Here is a 12,463-nt window from a genome sequence, read left to right on the forward strand (position 1 = left end):
GACGGTTAGCAAATTATTTCCTAATAAATTAGCCTTGGCTTTTAATTTCCGATTTTCTCCTTAATTTAGAATTTCTACTTAATTTAGTACAGATCTTAGCCATAAATCAGGGTGTTGGTGCATAATTTAGCTCTAATGCACCACATTGTTCACAGGGCCTTGACTGCTCTAAAGGGTGCCCCTACTGAGTGAATAGCAATAAGCTTACAAACTAAGGCTGAGAGTTTTGTGGAGTCTGCTTGTCAAACTTCACCGAATGCCCCAGCAGTTTGCTGTAGCTCTTCTTCTGTGTCCCTAATTTCCCCACACAGCTGAAAAATAAGTTGAAACTCTAAGGCTGTTGTTAGTTGCCTTGGTACGTACATAGAAAAGCTATTTCCCACAAGAAAGAATCCATATTTTCATTGCCACTTTTTTTCTGTTTTCTTCTTAGTCCTTTTCTCAGTAGTGGGCATGTGTGGTAGGGAAGATTCCCAAAACAGGAGCCATGGCATGCCTGGATAAATATTCCATGGGGCGACTACATCGGTTGTACATCAGGAAAAGCAGGTGAACTGTACAAAGTGATCTACACCGGTAGAAAAATGTTTGGTTGAACATCACTGATAATTATGGTATTGGTCAAAAGTTACCCAGGGTTTCATTTTCTTGTAAATAGAAGAGAACCATAACAAATGCATTCTATAAAATTATACTGAGGAATAAAACAATGTAAAAAGAATTAGTCGTACTTTTTTTGGTTAGGATGTAGCTGCTAAGATTTGAATTTTCATTCTATGCATCTGTTGTTATGTGCTTGTTAAAAATTTTATTTATGTTTTTTATTTAGACAATGTGAAATGTTTCCAGCAAATATATAACTTAAAATGATTTTTTTCAGTACATGGAATATTTCCTCTGTTTCATGCAGAATGACTTGGATTGGTAAGATTAATTGCCACAAGTGTGGCCATTATAGAATAATACATGGCCTTAATAATCAAATTTTAAATCCTCTATACTATCAGTTAAAGATTGAAAGCTTTCTTTTTCACAGATGGTATTTTCAGAGCTATTTTACATGTGAAACAAAATGATGGAAAATCCCAACTGATATACATATCTTTCATTTTTCTTATTCCTGGTTATATATGTGCAAACCCTGAAATTTCTATCGTGCATGGCTATGCTGCTACTGATTCCATTTTCAGTAATAATATTTTATCTTCTGAGGTTGCTATACAGCAGAGAGTTCATCAGTCCAAAAAAGACATTGTCTAACAAAGCTCTATCTGTATCTGTGATGGCTCAGACGATGCTTTCTCTGTGGCGTGTCCAATTGCTGCTGTATTTGAGGATCTTTCAGGCTCACAGAGCACCTGACGCTGTCACTACGAGGTACACGTTCTCCCTCATGTACCACATCAAATAGGCAGGGTGAGAAAAAACGGTGCTGCGAGACTCCTAGTGCTGCACTGCACTCTAGGCAATGAAGTGCCTGCTAGATCAACTGGCCTGTGATGCTGATGTCTCTGGTACAGTGGAATGGACTTGTAGATAATTTAACACCCCCCTGGACCCTTCCCCTCCCCACTTAAAAACTTAGGTGTAAACCTTCAATTTAGAGAACATCGTTCCCTACAGAGAATGTTGCAAATTTCTCTGCTGGCTGCTTGAAACTATATTCTGCTTCCTTAATTGTGTTTTTATCCAGTGGATTTGAAACATTTATGATTTTCTTGGGACAGAAAACGGTTATATGATACAGGTAGGAATAGTCTCTCAGGCATTTTCAATGACTGAATTGAATTTTCTTGGAGATACAATAGATATTAAGAAGACATTAATTTTTTATAACTACTGGGCAATAGTGAGAACAAACGAGAGAGGATCTGACATTAAACGTTTTTGTTGTGAGTAGTGAGAAATGTTCCTGTATAATACATTGGGAGGTAAGGGTTGCCCGAACAAGAGAGTGAAAAATGTATGTAAGGGTAGACTTTATTTTCCTGTTCCTATTTAAGACCATAAAATGCTATCCAGTTAAAAAAATCTTGCCTTGTTTTGAAAAAAACCCAACCCACTTTTTTTTTTTTTTTTCTTAGAATAGGGGAGATGTGGGCTTCTGCCTTGTATGTAGGCATCTGAGATGTACCACTAAGCTTAGAACTGCGGGCTCCCAAGGAATATTGAATGCCCTATGCCGTTTGTGCATTGCCCCTGAAAAGCACATAACAATTGTCCCCCTCGTCCCAAAGGCAGCTTCCGCTTCTTAGGGGGGATCTCTGGAGGACAAACCTGTTGTAACATTGGTTTTACTGCCTGGTGTCACACTCCTTTTGGGCCAGTGGTAAATGAAAGACCTGATCCAAACAAAGCACACCCAGCTTGATGGAAAGACTCCACACGGGCTTTAGATCAAACCTTTCACCTCCAGAATGATGTGTAGGTTCCATTCAGCAGCACTAAATGCAATTTGAAAGAGAAAATAAATGTTTGTTTCCATCAGGTAAGTACAACATTCTGTTAGTGTCTTGACCTTGACAGCATCAGTGGTGCCAAATGGGGCTATACTGATGTATCATATTCCCCTTGGCTTGAATTAGACACAAGTGAGTGAAGCAAGTAAGATGTGATTACTAATATTACCAGAAAAATCTGTTTGTGTGAAGCATGGACTGATCTTTTTAGTTCTTTTTTTTCTCTTTCTCTTTCTCTGGTTTTCTTTTTTTTTTTTTTCCCTAATGCAGGAAAGTAACTAAGATTGTACCTTGATCTGATAATTTAATTTAATTTATTATATAAAAAGGAAAGACGGGAATTTTCCTTGGTCTATTCTATTTAGACATGTAGAACTAAAGAAACACCATTACAACTGAAGCAGCTGGAATCCTGTTATTTCTTTGAACTTGTGAGAGACAATTTTCTTCCAAGCCTTTAAATTAAATATTGTAATTTCTCAAATTGTCAGAAGAAAAAGAGAACAGAATCTCATTCATTGTGAACTTGCCATTATGCTTGTTTTTCTTGTTTTTATTTTTATTCTCATTATAGCAATTACATTCACAATGTATAATATTCGCTTTCTTGACATGTGCTGAGGGAACTATTTGACTGCCTAACAGGTTTTGAGAAAGCCCAACCATTTCAGAATATTTTTTTTCTGATGAGCTTTTATACTTTCATTACAGTCTCCCAGGTACAATTGTTTAACGTAATGACAAACCTTTCTAAAGATTATTTTTCTAAAGAGAGTTGATCACCTTAAAGTAATATGCTGCTTTCACTCTGATTCTGTTTATTTGTTTAATAATAATTGCACTTTTTATTGAACTTTTTGTGCAAGAAAATAGACTCCATTTTGAAGAAAAATGAACTCAAGGTGATTTTGGCAGGAAAATGGTATTTGTAGATTTAATGATATACTTTACTGGTCAAGAAGCAATCTTTTAACAAGTAAGAAGTAATTACGGTGTTTCAGTGCAGCCGCAGTTAGTCCTCTCTGAGAGGAAAGGTTGACCCAATGAACGGATAATGAAGACAAGCAATAGACACAGCACCTTCTGCTTTGACAATGTGCATAGCTGCAGTGGTAAAAGGTGATGTAACATAAGAGAAAGAACAAATTGCCATCCAAGCACAAGGCAAAATTGTCCATTCCAGAGGCATCTAACTGCCTGTGGGTTGGCCCTGTGTAACTCTCAATGAAGGATTCTCAGAGGAATAATGGAGCGCTGCTTATGGGTAAGTGCATTATGTACATGTAAGTGGAGAAGGTGGAATATAAATAAGCATATTTCTTCTCCCCATCATCTGTTGTCAGCAAAAAAGTTTTGGCAAAAGGGATGTTTACTGTGATTTAGCAGCATCAGGAAGTAGGGATTGACCTGATTATAGCCGCAGCTCTCAGGCCTCAGCACTTTTGTTAATCATGTAAAAGCCTAAAGATGACTTGGGAACTAAAATTTAAGCTTCAGGGTTTGAAAGCTCTGACTGGAGAGTATCTTGGCTTCAGGACTGGGACTGAGCATGCAAGCTGAGGAGGGTCAAGCACCAGATCTACCGTAGAGCCAAGGCAGAATGAACAGGACTGGGAAAATGAGCTGTGGTGAGGCGTGTGTGCAGTTCAATGCTGAGATTCATACCTGGGCATGCTGCAGCTGCAGGGGAGACTGCTGAGCAGCCTCCTTGCTGGGGTTGGGGCTGGGATACCTACTGCTCCTGCCAACTGCCTGTCTGCTCACTCCTCTTCCTTACCAAAGCAGTAGCACTACTGTGCAAGCTCCACTGCAAGTTTGCTGCTCAAATGAAGCAACTCCCAATAACTGGGTGTCCATTTTACCCATTTTGTCTTTCTTTTTCTTTCCAGTTACACAGGCCAGGACTTCAATAATCATACCTTTTTTTTCAGGCTGATGTTCAAATATACACTGGCATATCACCATATTTCCTCAAATGTTCCTCAAAGATTTAGGTAATTATTGTGTTCTCAGGTAGGTGTTACTAGGGGGTGTTAATAGGAGAAAATGTGCTGAGAAAAAGATTGCTTAAACATAGGTCTGCCTGTGCTAAGGCAGAACTGAGCTAATCACTGCTCAACACTATTTTGTGCAGTGCTTTTACAATGAAGCATCAGCTTATCTTGGAGCTTAAGATGTGACTACAATGTTAGTAATGTACAATTACATTACGGTAGTAGCATCATTTTTATAATGCCTTTTAACCTATGATTTCATTTAAGAATTTCCAAGGTGCTTATTCCATACTTGAGCTTGTTGAGATATTTGTGTTTACAACCTCCACATTGAACGTTATGTACTGGGAACAAGGTATTTTCAGAGAGAAGCTCTTGAACTCATTTTTCTTCAGGCAGGGAGGGAAATTTGTTAACCACTTGAACATTTAACCATTTATTGTAACGGTATCAGATGAACTTGGAATATTTGCTACTTGCTTGAAAGACGTCTAATTTATTTTTCTACTAAAAACAGTTTCCAGGTAATCACTTTTGCTGATCTACATCCTCATTTACCCAGACTTATAACTTGTTTAGTCCTTTTGACCTGAGCAGGATATTGTACAAGTAATTATTGTCCACATCATATGAATTGCCAATTTAAAGAATTTTTGAGCTATTGCATAGAGATGAGAGTAATTCAGTGCTGTGTGTGTGGCTGCCGTCACCCATCTGAGCTAAGAAGTCTCTATTTCTGAACAAGACAGCCCTGTGCTCACACACTGGCTGGGGAAGGGTATGTGATATTTATCTGGCATCTGAGGCAAATGATGTTTTTACAGGGAATACTCCGTAATGCTCAGGTTCATAACATCCTTTTCATAATTCAAATAGTGTTTTTCTGTTGCAGTGTATTCTAATGTAAAAGGATAATCTAGTATCTGTAAGGGAAAACACAACTGTATTTTGGAATTTTAATGTTATATGATGAACATACATAGAAAGTCTTGCAAAAAATATAATCTGGAAAAATCATTAGTGTGTCTAATTTAAAAAACCCCTAACCACTGAATAATATTCTTTTCATCGCTTTGTATCTACGTATTGCAGCTATGCATGTTTTTAAAGGCATGGAGAGACTAATTTTTCCACATGAGTGAGTACTCAGAGTTACGTGTAAATAACCTGGCAACTTGCCATAGTTATGAAATGACTGCAGCCTTGACATTTTACTGTACCTGCTTTTAGCATTCTGCATATAGAAAACGATAAACTTGTACAAAAGAAAGAGGAAGCTGACAGAATACCCTCAGTTATAGCTCTACAGAAAAAATTGGTCTAAAGAAAAAATGACTTCAGGAAAGCCATTTTGGAAAACCATTTCAAAGGAACAGAGGAGGCACAAAAAATGATAACTTTCTGCTCTGTGCTTTACAGTAAAACTGCCTACTATTTCATTCTGTGCAATTCTGTTGGTTTGTTTGTGTATTTCTTAGACTGAGCCTATTTTTTCAATATGAAGCAGCAAACAAGGAAAAATGGCAAAAGAGTAAGTATAAATAAGTGAATACTCCAGCTTTAAAGAGATGACTTCTTTGTGGGAATTTAGTTGCAGTCTTTAACGGAGAACAGAGTTAAAGTACACAGCTCCATAGTGCAGCTGAAATAGAGCTGAAGTGAGCCATTACTACTGAAAATTAACTTCCAGTAAGATATCTCACCACGTCACTTAAATGAGGTGCTACAACGTTCTCCATTCTAATCATGAACTTTACCAGAAGACACACTTATTGTTTTATTTTTCTTTTTCCTCATGTCAGTTGCATTATTTTTCTCTCTCTTTCTCTTTTTTGTCTCTCCCTTTCTGTGTATATGTGCGCACACACTCACCCACAGTCTTCAGAAAGAATGCTAGTGCATGTAAGTAATGCCTAAATGATGTTAATATTTATTACTTCTGCAATAATAGCCTACAAAAATCTACCCAAATACCTGACATACGCTGTAGAATCAGAATAAAATGCCTTTCTGTACCTCCAAGACCTTACAATGTAATTAAATAACTTGTGAGTCAAATATAGTGTTTTTTGCTGAAATCAGCTGTGTGACAGGACACTTTGGACAGTGCTCTTCCATCTGAGATTCATATTTAAGGTAGGTTTTCAGACAAAAATTCCCAATCATACAGATTATAGGATTAAATTGAAAGGAACAGATATGACGGATATATGACCAGTTTATATAGAATAGCTGGAAAACTTGAACAGGAATTACATATCAAGTCAATACTAGGACATCTTCCATATATTTGTAAGAAAAAGGTGGCTATTGACAGCTATTGTGACTACAAACAGGTAGTCTAGGTTTGGCTGAGAATTAAAATGTGTATGAACCAGATCAGAGAGAGATGAACCCCCTGGGAAGCCTCAACTACACTTAATAGCGCTACAGCAGGCACAGCACTTGCCAGCGCTAATGAGGGATTAAGGACTACCCTTGCAAACCAGTTCTTGCCTACAATAAGATTAAAACCAGCTGTTATTTAGGAAGTTAACTGTAATTTTAAGAGCAGTTCATGAAAAACATGGTAGGATCTTGAGTGGGTTGTGGAGAGCATTAAGAAGTTTCATATTAAGATGAAAAAGGCACTACCAGAGCGTAGAACATTTCTAGTTCATCATAATTTAGCTTCTGATGCATTTAAATAAGATTAGAAGAGGTGTAATCAGATAAAAGAAGGAATTATTCATTGACTGCTCTTCTTAGAAGAAAGTATTTTTTTCCTTAATGCATTCATACCCAACACAACCTCTTTTTAAGATACAAATGAAGCAAATGAAAAAATGATTGTACAAAAGAGCATGTGTTTTATGTGACTTTTACTAAAAGGCACCCAATGTATTTAACTAATGCCATATCCCACTCTGCTGTTATGATTATACTTTTCTAGAAGATCACAGGATTAAACACTTCTTTTCTGCAGCTCTGTGTTTAGAAATACACACTGTCTGACACTGCCTAAGACTTTTTTGTTTTAACAACACATTCTTTTTCTCCCTCTGATCTGGAGACATCATACAAGATCAAAGGGGAAGACGAACTACTTGATGGTACCCTGTGCCTCTGGAAGTTTTAGTCACTTCCTGGCCTCCCCGGCATCCCTTGGCATTCAGACCTCTATGACTGCAGGAGAGAGTGATGCAGAATTGGGACTGATGGAATTGGGGAAGATGCTCACCGTGTCATCAAGGTCTTAAGAAGAGTCAGCAGCAGATTTGGCTCTGAGTGTGAGCCTGCATTTCTCTTAAAATACCATTTTAGCCTCTACTCCAGATTAAGTAAAGTTGGGATCAGACATTACCCAATGATGTTTAAATAATTGCTGTATAATACATCCGTGTTTTGAGACTTAGTTTTTGTAAAAATTAGTTCAAACCATTTTGGTGTGTTTAATTAAAAATTATGTTCTCCTTTCAGAAAGAGAGACCCACAGAAAAGCAAAGGGCACAAACTTAGGAAACAAATTTCATCTTGAATACTGAGTTTTTCATGCTGATTTTTGTAGTGGCAAAAATTCATATTGTGCTTCAGCAGTACACAAAAGCATTCTTGTTGCATTCAAGAATGTACATACTATTCCAAAGATAAACATAAATACAACTGGTAGCAAGATCAAAGCTATCATTACAGCATGTTTTATTTCTAAACACTTTTAAAATATAGAAATATTTAAAGTAAATATTTAAGTTGTATAATTGATATTTTGTATTCCAGGAAACACTCTCCATGGGATCAAAATAAGAGCAGAATCAGCTAAACATTTGGTTTTGTTCAGTCATTAACAGAAAACTTTCTTGAAATCCAGTGTGTTAGCGGTCTTCAAAATTGTATTTCTACACCTGCAAAGGCAAATAAAAAAAAATGGAGAAAATTAAATTTATGCTCTGTATGTTTCTCTTCTCTCATGGAATTATGCTTAAACCCATTAAATAGATAAAGCATATCTTGTTTTTTAAATCTGATCCCTTCTTGTCTATTTTCTAAATGTTCATTAAAGTTAATTAATCAATGCAAACAGTCTCCCTTCACTTGTTGAATGTAGATATGTCTGAATGTTTTGCATATACCTGTTGAATACAAATATGTCATAAAAATTCATTTTCTTGTGACGAAGGTAACCCTGATAGTAGTTAAGTCTTTGGTTATTCCCCACTCTATGCAATAACCCAATAATTTGAGTTATCAGACTTTTTAGATGAACAAAATGTATACTCTGGAGTCCATTGACTTCAAATAGAACTTTGCAAATTGAGCCTGAGACATAATGATGTATTCAGAAAGAATATAAATAGTAGGTTAGTCACTCCTCGGTGAATACCGTGAATAATTTAGCTTGCACCTTTACTATTCACTACAGTCAATTTGACCCATATATTATCTCTCAGGTACCAATCAGAAAGAAAAATGTTGCTTTCATTAAATTTCATTATAGGCACTGCCATTCTATTTCTCACTCCACTTTAGAGGAGTAATCCAAAGTAGACTAAAAGATTTTAAAAGTTACCACTTATTTGTCACCATCACGTTTTCACTTTCTTATTGGCTGTGAACAGAATAATCAGGAAAAATAGGGCGTACTGGAAAAAAAATTCCAAGTAACATCCTGAACACACACACACACACATTACGATTATCATATTTTTTCCTTCTTAAAAATATGACAACTTTTGTAACCTTTTAGGAATGTGCCACCTACTTCACATTTACTTTTTCCTGAGGAACATTCCTCTTGTTTTTAATGAAATCTTAGTTGAAAACTCAATCCTAATTTTTGGTTTATCCATTCTTCCTTTAATTCTGGATATTGTAAACATGCACCCATAAGATTTTACTTGCCAGGAAATGAATGCAGCATTCTGGAATGCAGAGCTGTTAAATGAAAAAGGGAAAAAATTAGTAATTTGATATATTGATATTACAATTGTAGCAATAGTGTTGGAAAGAGTATCTTGGGTGGATTTGAATATAAAGGAAGATTTTTAGTGAAAATGAATATGGCATGTTAACTATTATCCCGGACTTTAATCTTAAGAAATATACACTGGTGGGAAAACTAGGAAGATATTATTGTGTATTTTGAAGATTCAAAACCTTATTCTGTGCTGTTATTGTGAGTTAATACTGATAACACCACAGTGAAGTCAGTGTATAATATGAGAGGATTTGCCCAGATTAATAATAATAATATAATAATAATAATAATAATAATATAACAACAACAACAACAACAATAACAATAATAATAATAATAATAATATCAATATCCTAGATGATTCCAGAAACAAAATTAATTTTAGGAAATCTTTCCAAGGACGCTTTAACAGTAACTTCACACATATATTTAATTATTTATACACTGGGTTCCTGTTTACATAGTATTTTTCTTTCTTTACATCCTTTTCATGAATGAGGTCACAGGACCTTGTCTGCTTTTACTCAGAACAATAGTATAATTGCAGAACTAGAGCTTCTGAAACACTGTGCAAAAATAAACAAGTAGATAAATCTCCCAGCAAGTCCTAAAAGGCATTTTTTGAAAGGGTCGGGACCTAAAAAATGTTAAAACTACTCATTATATTTTGGATTTTGTCAGGATACTTTCCCTTGCTCTTTAGTTCCTTGCAGGTTCCATTTCTGAGAGCTGGCTCTTGTGGTGAGAAAGGGTGGTAAAAACTAAGAAAAGATCACAGTTCAGTAAATGGGGAAATCTTGCTAATGACATTAGAATGTTTCTAAAGCTGCTGAATTTTATTGTCACAGAGATGGTTTTTTTTTGTTGTTTTATCCACAGAAAGGGAAGATAGTTCAGAAATATTTTACTACAAATATTTTACTGCTTCTTCTGGATGCACATCGATAGGATTAAATGCAATGAGTACAAGTTGTGACATGAAAATTCTGATGAGGTATAAGGAAATGTATTTCATTGTGAGTGCGGTCAAATACTAGAACAGATTGTCCAAAGATACTGTGGAATCTGTAGTCTCCATTCCTGGATATTCTCAAAACTTCACTGGGTGAGGTCCTGTTTTGAGCAGGGATTGGACCCTCAAGAGATCATAAATTAGTCTATGTCTCTAACAATCTGTGATTAATATTTTATTTAACTGATGGCTTAGATTTGTGCACATTGCAAATATGTAGATAATTGGTGTATACAATAATGAAGAGACTACAGCAGAGCTGAAATAATCCTACTGATATTATGAAAGTTACACTGCTCAAGCATAAGTTCAATATTGCAAGAAATCATGTTTTTGCTACCACAACGATATGTGTGTCGTCAAACATAGTTCTAAACTGGTTTCTTATATTCAGTGAATTACGTTTTTCTAATTTAGTTAGCCCTAAATAAATCTTTAATTTTATAATTTCTGACTATAAACTTTTCAGATTTGGCAATACTACACCTTTTCTGGTTATTTCTTTTGGTTATTTAGGACCTTTGAGGAAAAATCCTAGCTATCCTTCTTACATGAAACAGCTCAGAAGCCGAGGCAGAAGCCTAGAATACTGCGTACAATTTCCTGAGGCAGATTCTGAAAAAGATACGAGTGAAAGAGGAAGACCAGCATATTGCAACTTTTCTCTGGTAATAAAAAATACCTAGTAAAAGAGCAGGAAGCACGGAAAAATAAACCCCTTAGAAATATAGAATAAGCCAGACACACTCATGTACATATCTTCAGTGAACAGGGAGCTATCTGCCTGGCAGGAACAGATGTACCTTTCTCAAATCAGAGAGGGGAGCAATGAAGGCTCTGCGAGTATCTTCACCACAGATTAACAGCAGGGGCTGAATCAACAAATCCTAACACGTGATCATCTACGCTGAAGGGTGAATTTTCATTACACTGACTTCTATCCATTCTGTAGAACAGGCATGAGGAAAGCTATGCAGTGGAAAGAAAGGTCAGCTTCCTCTTCTAATTCCTGAAATGTTAATGCTGTGGTAGGTGAGAATCTCCTCCCAAAGAGGAAGGTGAAGGCACTGACAGAGGTATCTAGTGGGATGATTACAATGGAATGGCTGTCGCAATTCACTTTTCACTGTTCAGCTGTTCTACTTCTTTGATCTATAGCTGGCCAGGGCAGATTATCTTGCTCAAGGCTTTTGCCAGTGCTATTTATTGACCACAGTAGCCAAGAAAAAGAGATCCATGTTCTCTGTTGGCAAGTAAGGAGAACCACTAACTCCATATTCTTCTTTCTACTCTTTCTTCTTGTAGCTCTAGTACACACTCTTTTCCTCCCTTTTCACCCCATTCTTATTGTGAAGAACCATCACAAGTAGAGCCAGAAGCATTTCCGAAACCAATCATAAAAACCCAACACAATTCATACTACAATGAAAGGCAAGGCTGGTACTTTATGCCGAGTACTAGATTTTACTTCATATCTAGAGAAAAATCAGCCTAAATACAAGGACCTCTTGGGACCACAGACGATTACATTGACCAAAGCAAATAAGGTCCAGGGTAGACCAGTGAAGGGATATTCGGAAGCATTAACTTGAAAGATCAAGTATTTGTTCAGCTTCAGTAAACATTAACATTTCATAACAACACAGATTATTTTTTCTGCAGGCTATGGTGTTAAAATAAGGAGGTTAAAGAGAGAAAGATAAATCTGTCGTAAACATACATAAAGTCTCTGACCTGAAATTAAACTTTATGCTCATTACTAAACTTATCACAGCAGGAGAAAGAATTTCAAAGGTTGAGCTGAAGTGTGGTGACAATGAAGCTATTGAAATGTTCCACTGCTACTATGTATTTCAAAGAGTGGTTTAATTCACTGTTACTGAAACTATGGAATGGATTAAAACTTCATCTAGAAATGTTCTTACATCTTTTCATATCGACACACCTTTGAAAGTCACATAAAGTGAAAAACACAAAATTAGGAGGCCAGAAGTTCAACCTGGAGTACCTTAGAAGCCCAATTAAAGAGTTCCTGGAGGTTTTA

This window comes from Rissa tridactyla, chromosome 3 (genome assembly GCF_028500815.1).
Source record: "Rissa tridactyla isolate bRisTri1 chromosome 3, bRisTri1.patW.cur.20221130, whole genome shotgun sequence".
NCBI classification, from domain to species: Eukaryota; Metazoa; Chordata; class Aves; order Charadriiformes; family Laridae; genus Rissa; species Rissa tridactyla.